The following is a 17,806-nucleotide window of genomic DNA, read 5'->3' on the forward strand; positions in this document are numbered from 1 at the left end:
CATTTCTCATTACTGATGGGCCATTTTCTTGGCCAGCCGAATGAAAGCTCTCCTCGTCTTGAAAGATTTGCAGCCCAACCTAACAGAGTGACTTACTTGGCAAATCACAAAAAACTGGGCCGTGGTCATGGACCCAGCTATCAGCCTCTCCACGTACAGTACTCTTCCGATGGAAGTCGTTCCTTGACCACGTTGACCATGCCGCGCGGAGAGCACCAGGGCGGTGGATGACGGCGAGGCCTAGGAAGGGAACGACACGGAGGCAGTGAAGTCTCGGCAGTTGTTTCCCACGCGGAGGGGAGTACGATTGTATGAGGGTTTACTGGTTCGTCTGCCGTCACCGGAGAATAACAGCAGGTGTGGGTGAGTAGAGGGATGGCTAGGCCAGCGATGGGAGTACGGTCGGGCGGTGAGGCCTGCGCGGCAGCACAGCCGGCCGCGCGGAGGAGGGAGCAGGCAGTCCCGCCGGCGCTTGTTTGAGCGGCTGGAGCAGAAAGAGCAGACATTGAAGAAGCTCGACGGGCGTTGGATGGACATCCAACAGTCAGTGCTTGTGCGTCAACCTTTTTTTAGGGAAGCCTCAAATATGTGGAAAACAGCATACAGCCCATCTGCCATTATTTCTAATAGTTTACAGCCCATTTGCTAATTCTTAAGGTTTTTTTGGAGCCCATATTCTTTCTGTTAGCATTACAGCCCATATTGTGGCAACGGTTAAAAAATTATACAAAATTTTGCATATTTCGGTGCGGTCCGAACTGTTTTTAATCCCGAAATTTCGACTCACATTCAAACTGATTTTAAAAATAAATGTATATCAATATAAAATCCAACAAATTCTCCACGCATAAAAATTAATGTGATTTAAAATCTTGAAATGAAAAAAAAGATATTTGAAACTAATTGTCGGTTTGATGTGTTTTAAAAATGTACAACCCATTTCTCATTACTGATGGGCCATTTTCTCGGCCAGCCGAATGAAAGCTCTACTCGTCTTGAAAGATTTGCAGCCCAACAGGCCTGATAGAGCGACTTACTTGGCAAATCACAAAAAAAACTGGGCTGTGGCTGTGGACCTAGCTGTCAGCCTCTCCACGTACAGTACTCTTCGGATGGAAGTCGTTCCTTGACCACGTTGACCACGCCACGCGGAGAGCACCACGATGGTGGACGACGGTGAGGCCTAGGAAGGGGACGACGCGGCAGTGGAAGCCCGCGTGGAGAGGACTACCAGGGTTCACTGGTTCGGCTGCGGTGTGAGGCTGCCATCGCCGCAGGGCCTGGTCGGCGGTGGGAATAGTAGGGGGCGGTGTGGCCTCTGCGGCAGCACAGCCGGCCACGGGAGGCAGGAGCATGCGGCACGACCGGCGCTGCTTTGGGCGGCTGGAGCAAGAAGACCAGAGGTTGAAGAAGCACTACGGCCGTTGGATGGACATCGTACGGTCACTGGAGCTAGAATCGTTCATATTAACTAAGTTGACAAACCCTTCGTCCCCATCAACTTAGTAGGCCCACAAGTCAGCCTCCCAGCAAGGTGGGTCCCAGCTAGCCGGGGGAGTATTCATTTTTTTGTGCGTAATAAGGAGGCACTTCCGGTGGGTCTGAGCTAACAGTGGGGGGAACGTTTTTTTCACGAAATACAGTGGCCCGTCCGGTGGGTCCCAGCAGTCAGGGGGAAACGATTTTTTTTGCAAAATACTGGTGGCCCGTCCGGTGGGTCCCCGCTGTCAGGTGGAGGAATAATTATTTTCCGCGTAATAAGGAGGCACTTCCTTGCGGCTGCTGTGGACCCGGCTGTCAGCCTCTCCACGTACAGTACTCTTCCAATGGAAGTCGGTCATTGACCACATCGCGCCGAGAGCACCACGGCGGTGGACGACGGCGAGGCCTAGGAAGGGGACGACGCGGAGCCGTGCAAGACGTGGCAGTGATGCCCACGCGGAGAGGAGTACGAGCGTTCACTGGTTCGGCTGCGGTGTGAGGCTGCCATCGCCGCAGAATAACAGGGGGTGTGGGTGAGTGGAGGGATGGCCTGGCCAGTGGTGGGAGTAGTATGGGGGCGGTGAGGCCTCCGCGGTAGCACAGCCGGCCACGGGAGGCAGGAGCAGGCAGCACGACCGGCGCTGCTTTGGGCGGCTGGAGCAAGAAGACCAGAGGTTGAAGAAGCACTATGGCCGTTGGATGGACATCATACGGTCACTGGAGTATTGACTAAGTTGACAATGCTCTCTGTCCATGTCAACTTAGTAGGCCCACAAGTCAGCCCAACAATATGGTGGGTCCCAGCTAGCAGGGGGTATTCATTTTTTGGGCGTAATAAGGAGGCACTTCCTTGCGTGCGAAGATATAGCTGGTGGGTCTGACCTGTCAGCGAGGGGAATGTTTTTTTTCGCGAAATACAAAGGCCCTTCCTGTGGGTCCTAGCTGTCAGGTGGAGGAATCATTATTTTGCGCGTAATAAGGAGGCATTTCCTTGAGTGCGGCCGTGGACCCAGCTGTTAGCCTTTCCACGTACAGTCCACTTCCGATGGATGTCGTTCATTGACCACGTTAACCAGGCCGCGCCAAGAGCACCAGGGCGGTGGACGACGACGAGGCCTAGGAAGGAAACGACACGGAGCCAGGGAATACTCGGCAGTTGTTTCCCACGCGGAGGGGAGTACGACTGTACGAGGGTTTACTTGTTCGTCTGCCGCCGCCGGAGAATAACAGCAGGTGTGGGTGAGTAGAGGGATGGCTAGGCCAGGGATGGGAGTACGGTCGGGCGGTGAGGCCTGCGCGGCAGCACAGCCAGCCGCGCGATTCCTTGGCTACTGCTGCTAACTGAAGCCGATCGATGGGATGAACAGTGAGCATTGCGGGGGGGGGGGGGGGGGGGGGTTGGATGAACAGTGAGCGGTGGCGTTGTCTCTGGATGAACAGGACCCCGTGGTGTGGTGGAGGGCTGGATGAATAGTAGACGGTGGAGGGGTTCCCGTGGAGGGGTGGATGAACAGGACCCCGTGGTGTGGAGGGCAGGATGAACAGTAGACGGTGGAGGGGTGCCCGTGGAGGGGTGGTTGAACAGGACCCCGTGGTGTGGAGGGCTAGATGAACAGTAGACGGTGGAGGGTGGTTGAATAGTAGCCGGTGGAGCAGCGCGCGGTGTAGGCTAGATGAACAGGAGCCCATGGAGGCCGGAGGAGGTCGACGATGGATGAACAGTAGCTCGTGGAGGCTGGAGGGGGTCGACGGTGGAGATGAACAGTATCCCGTGGAGTCCCGTTTTGCGGTACGCCACACCCCTCCCGGTGAACAGGACCCCCGTTTCGACCGTAGCGCTCCAACACAAGTCCGTTTCCTCCATTTTGCGGTACGCCACACCCCTCCCGATCAACAGGACCCCCGTTTCGACCGTAGGAGGTCCGTTTCCTCCGTTTTGCGATACGCCAGACCCCTCCCGATCAACAGGACCCCCGTTTCGACCGTGGCCGGCCAAACACAAGGCCGTTTCCTCCGTTGTGCGGTACGCCAGGCCTCGTTTCCATCGCCTGTTCCGTCCAAGCCCTCCCGATGAAAACGACCACGCATTCCATTCCGACCCAGCCGCGTTGCCTCCCGGTGAACACGACGCATTCCGTTGCCACCTGATGAACACGACGCATTACGTTGCGTCCCCATGAACACGACGATGACGCTGTTTCTCCGTTCCGAGCCAGCCATGTCAACGAGCCCTCGCCGTATGTATGCGTGAGTAGGCGTTCGAGACCCCGCCCGTATGTACACATACGTGACCGTATTTTCTTTCTTGCACCCTGGCCGTTGTACGTACGTGTACATGCTACGTGCGCGCCTGTACTATGACACGTGCGCGCCTCTACATCCACCAGTATATATGTACGTACACGTTCTCGACCAGAATGACAACGCTACGTACGCTTCGACCAGGTGGTTTCCGACTGTCAGGCACTTCCTTGCCTGCGAAGATGTAGCTGGTGGGTCCCAGCAGTCAGGGGGGCGAATCGTTTTGGTTTTTTTTGCCCGGACGCACTTCCTTGCGTGCGAAGGTGTAGCTGGTGGGTCCCAGCACTCAGGGGGGGAATGTTTTTTTCGCAAAATACGGTGGCCCGTCCGGTGGGTCCCTGCTGTCAGGTGGAGGAATCATTATTTTCCGCGTAATAAGGAGGCACTTCCTTGCTGCCGCCGTGGATCCAGCTGTCAGCCTCTCCACGTATAGTCCACATCTGATGGAAGTCGTTCCTTGACCATCTTGACCACACCGCGCCGAGAGCACTAGGGCGGTGGACGACGGTGAGGCCTAGGAAGGGGACGACACGGAGGCAGGGAAGACTCGGCAGTTGTTTCCCACGCGGAGGGGAGTACGACTGTACGAGGGTTTAATGGTTCGTCTGTCATCGCTGGAGAATAACAGCAGGTGTGGGTGAGTAGAGGGATGACTAGGCGAGCGATGGGAGTACGGTCGGGCGGTGAGGCCTGCGCGGCAGCACAGCCGGCCGCGCGGAGGAGGGAGCAGGCAGTCCCGCCGGCGCTTGTTTGAGCGGTTGGAGCAGAAAGAGCAGAGATTGAAGAAGCACGATGATAGTTGGATGGACATCCAACAGTCAGTGCTTGTGCGTCAACCTTTTTTTTAGTAAAGCCTCAAATCTGTGGAAAACAGCATACAACCCATCTGCCATTATTTCTAATAATTTACAGCCCATTTGCTAATTCTTAAGGTTTTTTTGGAGCGCATATTCTTTTTGTTAGCATTACAACCCATATTGTGGCAACGGTTAAAAAATTATACGAAATTTTGCATATTTCGGTGCGGTCCGAACTGTTTTTAATTCCAAAATTTTGACTCACAATCAAACTGATTTTAAAAATAAATGTATATCAATATAAAATCCAACAAATTCTCCACGCATAAAAATTAATCTCATTTAAAATCTTGAAATGAAAAATAAGATATTTGAAACTAATTGCCGGTTTGATGTGTTTTAAAAATGTACAACCCATTTCTCATTACTGATGGGCCATTTTCTTGGCCAGCCGAATGAAAGCTCTCCTCGTCTTGAAAGATTTGCAGCCCAACAGGCCTGACAGAGCGACTTACTTGGCAAATCACAAAAAACTGGGCCGTGGTCATGGACCCAGCTGTCAGCCTCTCCACGTACAGTACTCTTCCGATGGAAGTCGTTCCTTGACCACGTTGACCATGCCGCGCGGAGAGCACCAGGGCGGTGGATGACGGCGAGGCCTAGGAAGGGAACGACACGGAGGCGGTGAAGTCTCGGCAGTTGTTTCCCACGCGGAGGGGAGTACGATTGTATGAGGGTTTACTGGTTCGTCTGCCGTCACCGGAGAATAACAGCAGGTGTGGGTGAGTAGAGGGATGGCTAGGCCAGCGATGGGAGTACGGTCGGGCGGTGAGGCCTGCGCGGCAGCACAGCCGGCCGCGCGGAGGAGGGAGCAGGCAGTCCCGCCGGCGCTTGTTTGAGCGGCTGGAGCAGAAAGAGTAGACATTGAAGAAGCTCGACGGGCGTTGGATGGACATCCAACAGTCAGTGCTTGTGCGTCAACCTTTTTTTTAGGAAAGCCTCAAATATGTGGAAAACAGCATACAGCCCATCTGCCATTATTTCTAATAGTTTACAGCCCATTTGCTAATTCTTAAGGTTTTTTTGGAGCCCATATTCTTTTTGTTAGCATTACAGCCCATATTGTGGCAACGGTTAAAAAATTATACAAAATTTTGCATATTTCGGTGCGGTCCGAACTGTTTTTAATCCCGAAATTTCGACCCACATTCAAACTGATTTTAAAAATAAATGTATATCAATATAAAATCCAACAAATTCTCCACGCATAAAAATTAATGTGATTTAAAATCTTGAAATGAAAAAAAAAGATATTTGAAACTAATTGTCGGTTTGATGTGTTTTAAAAATGTACAACCCATTTCTCATTACTGATGGGCCATTTTCTCGGCCAGCCGAATGAAAGCTCTACTCGTCTTGAAAGATTTGCAGCCCAACAGGCCTGATAGAGCGACTTACTTGGCAAATCACAAAAAAAACTGGGCTGTGGCTGTGGACCTAGCTGTCAGCCTCTCCACGTACAGTACTCTTCGGATGGAAGTCATTCCTTGACCACGTTAACCACGCCACGCGGAGAGCACCACGTTGGTGGACGACGGTGAGGCCTAGGAAGGGGACGATGCGGCAGTGGAAGCCCGCGCGGAGAGGACTACCAGGGTTCACTGGTTCGGCTGCGGTGTGAGGCTGCCATCGCCGCAGGGCCTGGTCGGCGGTGGGAATAGTAGGGGGCGGTGAGGCCTCTGCGGCAGCACAGCCGGCCACAGGAGGCAGGAGCATGCGGCACGACAGGCGCTGCTTTGGGCGGCTGGAGCAAGAAGACCAGAGGTTGAAGAAGCACTACGGCCGTTGGATGGACATCGTACGGTCAATGGAGCTAGAATCGTTCATATTAACTAAGTTGACAAACCCTTCGTCCCCGTCAACTTAGTAGGCCCACAAGTCAGCCTCCCAGCAAGGTGGGTCCCAGCTAGCCAGGGGAGTATTCATTTTTTTGTGCGTAATAAGGAGGCACTTCCGGTGGGTCCGAGCTGACAGTGGGGGGAACGTTTTTTTCATGAAATACGGTGGCCCGTCCGGTGGGTCCCAGCAGTCAGGGGGAAACGATTTTTTTTGCAAAATACTGGTGGCCCGTCCGGTGGGTCCCCGCTGTCAGGTGGAGGAATAATTATTTTCCGCGTAATAAGGAGGCACTTCCTTGCGGCTGCTGTGGACCCGGCTGTCAGCCTCTCCACGTACAATACTCTTCCAATGGAAGTCGGTCATTGACCACGCCGCGCCGAGAGCACCACGGCGGTGGACGACGGCGAGGCCTAGGAAGGGGACGACGCGGAGCCGTGCAAGACGTGGCAGTGGATGCCCACGCGGAGAGGAGTACGAGCGTTCACTAGTTCGGCTGCGGTGTGAGGCTACCGTCGCCGCAGAATAACAGGGGGTGTGGGTGAGTGGAGGGATGGCCTGGCCAGTGGTGGGAGTAGTATGGGGGCGGTGAGGCCTCCGCGGTAGCACAGCCGGCCACGGGAGGCAGGAGCAGGCGGCACGACCGGCGCTGCTTTGGGCGGCTGGAGCAAGAAGACCAGAGGTTGAAGAAGCACTATGGCCGTTGGATGGACATCATACGGTCACTGGAGTATTGACTAAGTTGACAATGCTCTCTGTCCATGTCAACTTAGTAGGCCCACAAGTCAGCCCAACAATATGGTGGGTCCCAGCTAGCAGGGGGTATTCATTTTTTGGGCGTAATAAGGAGGCACTTCCTTGCGTGCGAAGATATAGCTGGTGGGTCTGACCTGTCAGCGAGGGGAATGTTTTTTTTCGCGAAATACAGAGGCCCTTCCTGTGGGTCCTAGCTGTCATGTGGAGGAATCATTATTTTGCGCGTAATAAGGAGGCATTTCCTTGAGTGCGGCCGTGGACCCAGCTGTTAGCCTCTCCACGTACAGTCCACTTCCGATGGATGTCGTTCATTGACCACGTTGACCAGGCCGCGCCAAGAGCACCAGGGCGGTGGATGACGACGAGGCCTAGGAAGGAAACGACACGGAGCCAGGGAATACTCGGCAGTTGTTTCCCACGCGGAGGGGAGTACGACTGTACGAGGGTTTACTTGTTCGTCTGCCGCCGCCGGAGAATAACAGCAGGTGTGGGTGAGTAGAGGGATGGCTAGGCCAGGGATGGGAGTACGGTCGGGCGGTGAGGCCTGCGCGGCAGCACAGCCAGCCGCGCGGAGGAGGGAGCAGGCAGTCCTGCCGGTGCTTGTTTGAGCGGCTTGAGCATGAAGAGCAGAGATTGAAGAAGCACGACAGCCGTTGGATGGACATCCAACAGTCACTGCTCTCGTGTGTTGACTAAGTTGATAGGGCGTTGCATGTGCATCAACCTTTTTTTTATGAAAGCATACGCGTCAACCTGTAGTAGGCGCACAAGTCAGCCTCAAATCTATGGAAAACAGCATACAACCCATCTGCCATTATTTCTAATAATGTACAGCCCATTTGCTAATTCTTAAGAATTTTTTTGGAGCCCATCTTCTTTTTGTTAGCATCACACCCCATATTGTGGCCATGGTTAAAAAGTACACGAAATTTTGCATATTTCGGTGCGGTCAACTGTTTTTAATCGAGAAATATCGATTCACATTCAAGCTATTTTGAAAAATAATTTATATAAATATAGAATCCAAATAATTGTCCACGCATAAAAATCTATGGAATTTAAGATCTTGTAATGAAAAAAAATTGAAACTAATTCCCGGTTTGATGTGTTTTAAAAATGTATAGCCCATTTCTTGGCAAACCGAATGAAACTCTCCTTGTCTTGAAAGATTTGCAGCCCAGCAGGACCGATAAAGCAAGTAGGCCTTGTTTGGGTATTTATTTAAAAAAATAGAACCGGGCTAGCCATTTTCAGCAAGAAAAAAACACAACTGGGCTCATGATGTGGTAAACATAAATAAAACCCTGGCTAGACGGGCCACAGCCCCCGCACAGCCCCGTTGTTACCCTGATGCGTCGCTAAAACTAGTATAAATAACAACTGCTTGTTCCTCAAAAAAAATTCGCGACTTGCTGGGTCCCTGGTGTCAGCCGCTTGTAGTGTAATTCTCTCGTTTATTGACTACGTTGACAATGGTGTGAGCCCCAGATGTCCAGCCTTTCCTATGAAAATTTACAGCCCATTAGATGTGCTAGTTCGGAATAAGTTTGTGGGTGCTGGTGGGGGCTAATCACTTGGCTTCTGTAATGCACAGTGAGCTCAAGCAGCCGGCGAGAGTGATGTTATTTCCCTTGGTTTGGATTTGTTACAATATTTCACTCTAAATTAAACGAATGGCAAGCCATTTGCCTTGTTTCAAAGAAAATATGACAGTCACAGCCGAGTTGAAAAGGGCAGGAACATCTAACTCCAGCTTACAAACTGTACAAAAGCACGAGGGTTAATTGTTCATCAGGTTTTAAAAAAACCAGATTGAAAAGGGCAACAACATCTAACTCCAGCACTGTTTTCGGCAGTCACAGTCAAATGGATTGGTCAGGTCCATAGAATGAACATCCTGGGTCGTAAAATTTACTGGATTATGACCACAATATGTTGTAAATAGAAGCCCGGCACGTTCAGAAGCTCTTTTGCCCACCTGAAACTCCTTTTTTTGCTCTTCGACATACCCATCCGTCAAAACCATGCTGCTGATAAACTTAAGCCTGATGGACAATAGTAACCTCGCATTCAGCAGGATGAATGTGACAAATCTTGTGTTTGCACGGTTGGCTACATATCGTTCTAGCATTATTGTCTTCAATCGAATCTCATGAGAAGTGAGAAAATCCCGATGCTTACGAATCCACCGATTGGTTATAATTTTCTTACGCCGTCCTGCTGCCTAAATAGACATGAAGATTGAAAACAGTTAAGGTCTAAAAGAAGAGTGTCGAAAGAGCAACAGCTGAACGGTTAATTCTAGTACACTATATGCGGGCTTCCAATGTGCGTGAAATTATCACCTTTATATACAACTTCCCCAGACATGGAAAGCATTGCAGCAAGCCAATAATCTTGTTCAGATCAAAACTATTCATTTGGATATATAAGATCTTAACAGAATCCAGCACCATTGATAGGCCATCCATGGAGAAACTCTTCATTGAGCATAGAACATAATATTAGTACAAAATGCGTACTCCAAGATGATAAATAAATTATGCGCAGAAATTTAAAATGCAGCTTATGGTTACAACTGTAGATGATAATATAAAGTACCTGAAGAACTGTGGAGCCAAACACCATATTGAAATGAGCACAGAGATCATGTATTACACCCAAGGTCTCCAGTTTAGGCGCAGAGAGGACGGTTATTTGCAACGATGAATAACTAGAATCAAGGATCAACCTTTGAAGTGAAGGGGCATCTTGGATGATGAGCTGCCTTCCGTCAAAATAAATTCCAATTCTTACAAGGTTAGGCGACTTTATTTGGAGACAACCGATTCTAACTGTGAAAACAAGCACCAAGCACTCCAGCGCAGGGCAACTAGAGTGGATGATGCTGTGCAATGAGGCCTCCGATATACGAACCCGCACAAGTGAAAGTTTCTTGAGAAATGGGAGTTGAAGGTTTAGTACCAGATTGTCTGGTAGGTAGCACTGCACAAAGGTGGCGGTGTGGAGAGAGGACAAAAACCCCGAGATGGACATCGGTGCTGAGGGCACAAGTTCATGGCGTTCGGTATGTGGTATGTGATTTCCAGGGGAATAGTAGAACTCAAGCAGCTGTAGTTCTGTGAATTCAGGGGATTCCAGCTAGGCGTCCACCGTGCAGGGCATGGTATGCTTGCTCAGGTAGCATGACGGGATGCAGAGGCTTTGAACGGAGCCCTGGTGGGAGGAGATGATGGCTCTAGGGATTTCAAAATCATTGAAGAGAGATAGCTGACGACAGTCGAGATTAAGGGGAACGGCGCGCCATAGAGGGTGCCACCAAATTGAGAGGATTTGGGTGCGGCAGCAATCCTTGGTGGGGAGAAGCGAGATGATCTCCCCAAGGATGGCGTCCGGGAGATCGCTGATGCGGTCCACCCGAGATTCTACGGGTTCCTGGGATCCGGTGGGGTCGGGGTCCACTAGTGTAGAACCGGACAATAGCACCGGTTCGTAAGTCTCTTTAGTGCCGGTTCCATAACCGGCACTAAAGTGTGGTCACTAAAGCCCCCCCCCCTTTAGTACCGGTTCAGCACGAACCGGTGCTAAAGGGCAACCACGTGGCACGAGCCAGCTCCGGGGCCCGGGAGCCCTTTAGTACCGGTTGGTAACACCAACCGGTACTAAAATGTTTGGGGGTTTTTTGGTTTTATGATTTCTTTTTCATTTAATTTTGTGTTTTCCATTTTAATTCTTTTTCGTTTGCTGGTATTTTACGATACTACACATTGTACATGTTATGAATATATATATATATATATATATAAATAGAATTTCTAGTAGAACCAATCATATATATATGATCAATGTCTCACAAACCACCATATTAATTCACACATACACACATGTATAGCTATATACAATTTCTCCTACATATGCATGTTGCCTTCGAAGCCAGTGGCATTAGCCTAATTGGTGCCTTCGGAGCACGATGACAATTGGAAGTAGTTCATGACCTGGTCAATGGGGGCGGTAGAGGGTAATAGTATTCTCCCTTCGGATTTATGACCTGGTCGAGCAAAAATCCCGCTATTTCCTCTTGAAGTGCTTCTACGCGCTACGTTTCTAGGAGCTTGTCCCGCACCTCTGTGAACTGTTAATAAGGAGATCAATATGCATGTGTATTAGTTGTGTGACTAGATATCGATAATGGTGTAAAAATTTTGAATAGTGTTCTGACAAGCGTACCCATTCCTGTCTTTGAGATCTGCTCCTTTCGGACGCCATCATGTGAATGTTCTCGCAAACGTAGAATGCACACAGATCAGTCCCCTGCGCCTGCTTCAGGGCCTTTACGAGATTGGAATTTGATCAGATAATAATTAATCAAGCATGATAATTAAAGAGATGGCAGCTAGCTAGTACTACTTAATTACTTACCTTGGGTCGAAACCATTTCAGCTTTTGTTTCCATTCGCCTTCCGTGACGCTGATGAACCTTGCCCAAGCCCTGCCCGCCGACAAAGAAAATGAATAAAGGGGTTATTAATTAAATAATTCATATCATGAAATGACGAACTAAATAGGCCGAGATATATAGTTAATAATGATTGAAATTACCTATTGACTATCCCAAAGAAGATGTTATAGTCACTTTGTTTTTTAAGTAGTGAGTCCAGTATTTCAACTGTTCCGGCGTCAACTTTAATGATACACAAGATCCAGTGAAATCTGCATGCACACACGTTTGCATGTCTTAATTAAGCGGGCATATGTAAGCAAAAACATGTAGCTAGCTAGTAGGCAAAAACAGAGAATTTGTAGTACAAGACAGTGTGACTCACTTGAAGTTGTAAGGAAGTAGTATATCTTCATTGTATTTGAGGCGCTTCAAGAACTCTAGCATGCTGTCCTCTACATGCTTTTCATGATATCGATCTATTTTCCATGTGTATTCATTAACGGTGTTTGGGTCAATGAACCCAATGCCATAGCGTCCACCTTTTTTCATTTCATACATCTTCATCCTGCATAATACCATAGAAAAGAATATAGTGAGGATAATTACAGGTAATGATTGATCAAAAGGATCACTACAGCTAGCTTTAGACTTAAATTACAGAAAGAAATCACTTACAGACAATAGCAACTGACGATAGATTTGTTGAGTGCGTCTTGATTGTATAACTGAAATAGTTCTGAATACTCAACGGCCACAGCTTTCTCATGGTAGTAATGATCCTTGTTGACTTGCACCATGAGGGACTCTCGATCGGATCTCTTGGTAATGTCCATGTACCATTGATGCAATTCATACATTCTCATTGGGAGCTTCTTGACCTCTTCTGGCTTGACCAAAGGTTGGCCCCGGGCATATTTCCGTTTTATTTCCTCCTCTCTAAGCACAGGCATGTCCTCGATCTCGAGGAGTTGTACAACAGTGATGTTGAGAGTTTCAGCCTGCATTATATGCTCCTGGGTTATTACCACATTGCCCACCTCAGGAACGTAAATTGTTTGCCCACAATAATCCCTTGGCGGCGGTGGCGGTTTCGGTCCAAAATGGGCGTCGACTTCTGCCCGCACTATGGCATTGGTTTGCTCCTGGGTCCTGTCGTAAGCCCTCTCAGGAAGAGGAGTATTGACGTTTGGACCATATTTATATCACTTGCCTCCGCCTGTACTTCCTGTACTATGACCTCGACTCATACCGCTACGCACCATAGCTGCGGGGTGTCTCTTCTGCGATTGCTGAGGCGGCAGAGATGGCTGACGGGGCTGAGTTGGACGAGGAGGAGTGTCCTGAAGCTGTGCCGGACTTGGAGGAGGAGTGGCCTGAGGTTGTGCCGGACTTGGAGGAGGAGTGGACGTCTGACGCTGTGTCAGACTTGGAGGAGGAGTGGCCTCACACTTTGCCGGACTCGGAGGAGGAGGAGTGGCCTCACGCGTTGGTGGACTTGGAGGAGCGGGAGTCTGCTGAATCAGTGGCGGACTTTGACGAGGAGTCGGGTGACGCAGTGTCGGTGGCCTTCAAAAGATGATGCAATCCTTTCTCCATAGGATGATATGATGTTTGGCCTCTCCGAGTGTGTGCTCCTCGTCACCTCCAAGAATGTCAAGCTCTAGCCCCGAATATTGGTCCACCACCTCATCAACCATGACACGAGCATAGCCTGCTGGAATCGAGTTGCAATGGAAGGTTGCATCGGGGGAATTTGTATAAGCAACGCCGTCCGCCACCTTCAACGATATGTTCTTAATTTTGATGTGTAGCTCGCAGTTAGTGTTCTCCGTGATGTCATCCACGGGGTATCTATCCAGCATTGCGTCAAACGGGGCGGAACCCACGCTGCTTCTCGGCATGGATGGGGCGGTGGTATCCAATGCTGGATCATCCGCTAGCTGCTGCAGCTGCTGAGACCCCCTGTGCTGGCTAAGTGAGTCGATCTGCTCCTGCTGCCGCTGGAATTTGACTGCCAAGTCCGCGTGCGCTGATTCTAGGCCTTGAAGGCGTTCATAGTCCAGCTTCCTCTTCTCCTCCTCCATCTTCCTCTGCTTCTCCTCCGCAATCTTCCTTCTCGCACGGGTTCTGTAGTCGGCATTCCAGTCCGAAAACCCCTCATACCACGGAATAGCGCCCTTGCCTCGTGTTCTTCCCGGGTGTTCAGAATTTCCCAAGGCACGCGTAAGCTCGTCGTTCTCTCTGTTGGGCTGGAACACCCCTGTTCGAGCCTCTTCTATTGCAGCAAGTATATTATCATCGGCTCCGTTCAGACATGCCTTCGTCGAAACTTTGCCTGTCTTCGGGTCCAACTCCCCCCCATGCGCATAGAACCAACTCCAGCACCTGGGGGCTAGCTCTTAGTAACCGGAGTGACACTTGCATCCTCCATCTCTTTCTCAGACTTATCCCACTTAGGCATTGCCACCGCGTAGCCACCTGGCCCCAGCTTATGGAACTTATCCTTTTTTCGACATTCTTCTTGTTTATTCTCGACCGTTCCTTAGCTAATTCTGAATCCTTGAATTCCACGAAATCGTCCCAATGAGCACTTTGATTCTCTAGTGTTCCCTCGAATACTGGAGTCTTCCTTCCATCCTTGATGTACTTGTCCCATACTTTGTTCTTGTGGTTCTTGAATGCAACCGCCATCTTCCTAAGAGCGGCGTCCTTGACTTTCTCCACATCTGCATCTGTGAAATGATCTGGTAGGGTGAAATGTTCCATGAGAGTATCCCAAAGCAGTTTTTTTTGTCTGTCATCGCCAAAAGTAACATTTGGACGTGGCTTTGCTGGCTCTCTCCATTCTTGAAGGGAGATCAGGAGTTGGTCCTTCACAAGAACTCCGCACTAACGAACGAACTTGTCCGCAATCTTCTTAGGCGCTAATGGTTCACCATTAGGTCTGATTGCCTCGATATTGTACTTTACGCCCTCCTTCAACTTTTTTTCGGGCCTCGTTTCGTCCTGTTGTCTGAAGATTTGCTCGATCCGCATGGCTGAAAGAAGAAAGATCGATTCGTTAATATATCTTCAACTCATTTAAAACATGTGATGATCACCAGATGCCTGCTTATATAAATATATATACCTCGCCGGTCTTTGTTGTTTCAGGATCAACATGTTCTTCATCATCCTCATAATCGTATTTCAAGAATTCATCAATTCGATCGTCGCGATCGAATATCATATCACCCTCTCCGATGTTGTTTAGAAATTCGGAGCCGTCATAATCTTCTTCATTCTGACCATCATCTGGCCCGCCTATCATATCGAACTTGGTCTGTTCTCCCTCTCTGTCGGTATTGTCCGCCATAGCTTTTACTTAACTAATCCAAAAGAAATATAAAACAATTTAGTATTCAAATTACATCGTCTCGAATAATAGATATAATATCGAATACATCGTCTCGAATAATAGATATAATCTCGAATACATCGTCTTGAATAATATATAATATTGAATAGTACATCACTGGCTAGGTAGCTAATTAAAGATCGAATACTACAGAAGAATCTAGGACACTCGTGATTCCTGCGGCGCGGGCGGTGGACAACCAAAGAGAAGGAATCCTCACAGGATCATAGCTGAAATGAGATCCCTGAAGAAACTGCCAGGTACTAGAGAACCTGCCGCCCTCTAACGCAACCATGTAGCGATGGACGTGCTCGTCCTCCTCCCTGACACGGCGACGTACCACCTCCGGCAGTGCCGGCTCCCTCCGCACCGAAACTGGCCCACGCGAACGCCACCAAACGAGATCAGGGTCGACGACGGGACCTGGGGCCGGGTTCCTCATCAAGCGGCGCGCCCCTCCAGGCAGCACCTCCCAGTGCCAGCCCGGCGGAGCCCAGTCCCGGACATGGGTCAGCAGGACGTCGTCGCGGACGGGTCGACGACGAGGATGCGGGCCGGGCATCGTTGAGAACAAATACTAGCTATATGCCCGCAAAAAGTAACATTTTTTTAATGATTGGATTTTGATAACTAAAATTTCTAACATTTCTATATAACTAACATTTCTATAACATTTCTAACAATGCTATATATAACTAACATTTCTATAACATTTCTAATATTTCTATAACTAAAAAAAAGAAAAATTTCTAACTTTTTTATAACTTTTTCTATAACTAAAAAACAAAAAAAAATTCTAACAATTCTAACTTTTTTATAACTATTTCTATAACTAAAAAACAGAAAAATTTCTAACATTTCTAACATTTCTAACAATTCTAACATTTCTAACTATTCTAACAATTCTAACATTTCTAACTATTTCTAAAAACAGAAAAATTTCTAACAATTTCTAAAAAACAGAAATGTATGTGTGTGTGTGCGCGCGCTCACCGGAGAGGCGAGAGGCGACGGGGGGCGGCGACGGGGGGCGCGCGGCGACGGGGACGGCGACGGGCGCGGCGACGACGGGGATGACGACGACAGGGTGGCGACGACGGGGACGGGGACGTACGGGCCGGGGCGGCGATGACGACGGGGACAGGGACGACGCAGGACGGGCCGGGACGGGGCCGCGGTGACGATGGGGACGACGGGGACGGGGACGACAGGGCGGCGATGACGGGGACGGGGCGGCGACGGGGGCGGCGACGAGGGATCGATGGAGTACGGGGGCGGCGGGCGTCGACGGTGCAGAGGAGAAGTACCAGATGAGAAACTGAAATTTTCGTAAGTGTTTCTTACATAGGAGGCACCTTTAGTACCGGTTGGAGCCACCAACCGGTACTAAAGGCCTGTTTTGGCCAGGCCAAGCGGCGGGAAGCGACCCCCTTTAGTACCGGTTGGTGGCTCCAACCGGTACTAAAGGCCCCCCTTTAGTACCGGTTGGTGCCATGAACCGGTACTAAAGGGGGTGCGCTGGCGCAGGTGCAGTGCGGCAAGTTTAGTCCCACCTCGCTTGCCGAGGGGCGACCACACTGGTTTATAAACCCCCGTGCGGTAGCCCTCTCGAGCTCCTCTCCAAAGCAGGCCTACTGGGCCTACATGTTCTGTCCTGCCCTGTGGGCCTACTCGGCCTTTGCGGGCCTGCATCCTGGCCCAACAACAGGTTGGGTTTCTAGTCGTATGCAGGCCGCTCTGGCCTAGTAGGCGGGCTTTTTTTATTTTTTTGCTTTATTTATTTTTGAGTTGTTTTTTTGTGTATTTAGAGTTTCTTTGTGAATATTTTTGCTTTAGGTACAAAAAATTACAAACTTCTTGTTAGTGCCCGTAGTTTTCAAATTTGAATAGTTTAAATTTTGAATTATTTGAAATCAGGAAAGGCATGAAAGAATTTGTTTGCACATAAAATTTCTTCGCGTTTCAAATGCCAAAACACATAATTAACTACCCTAACTATTACAGAGATTCCCTTCTGGGTGTGAAACACAGAAGAAAGTGATGATAGTGAAGCCGATCACATCCCAGATCTTTGGGTGTGAAACTTTTTCTTCGCGTGTGTCCCTTTGCGCCGTAACCATGGAAAATCTTCATCATTTAACGGGATGCTCGGGTCAGTATTCACTGTGAATGGAGCAATTTCATCAAACTTTTCATAATCTTCTGACTTGTCTGTCTTGTCATCCAGTCCCACGATGTTTCTCTTCCCAGAAAGAACTATGTGCCGCTTTGGCTCATCGTACGATGCATTCGCTTCCTTATCTTTTCTTTTTCTTGGCTTGGTAGACATGTCCTTCACATAGAAAACCTGTGCCACATCATTGGCTAGGACGAATGGTTCGTCTGCATACGCAAGATTGTTGAGATCCACTGTTGTCATTCCGTACTGCGGGTCTTCCGTTACCCCGCCTTGTGTCATATTGACCCATTTGCACCGAAACAAAGGGACCTTCAAACCACGTCGATAGTCAGGTTCCCATATGTCCTGTATATAACCATAATATGTTTCCTTTCCCGTCTTGGTTTCTGCATCAAAGCGGACACCACTGTTTTGGTTGGTGCTCTTCTTATCTTGGGCAGTAAAATGTATTACCATTTATCTCGTACCCTTTGAAAGTCATTATATTCCAAGATGGTAACTGGGACAGGAAGTACAGGTCATCTTCAATAGAGGTGTCATGCATGGTACGTGTCTGC

The sequence above is a fragment of the Triticum urartu genome, chromosome 1A, assembly GCF_056163025.1.
Source record: "Triticum urartu cultivar PI428250 chromosome 1A, HENAU_Tu73, whole genome shotgun sequence".
NCBI classification, from domain to species: Eukaryota; Viridiplantae; Streptophyta; class Magnoliopsida; order Poales; family Poaceae; genus Triticum; species Triticum urartu.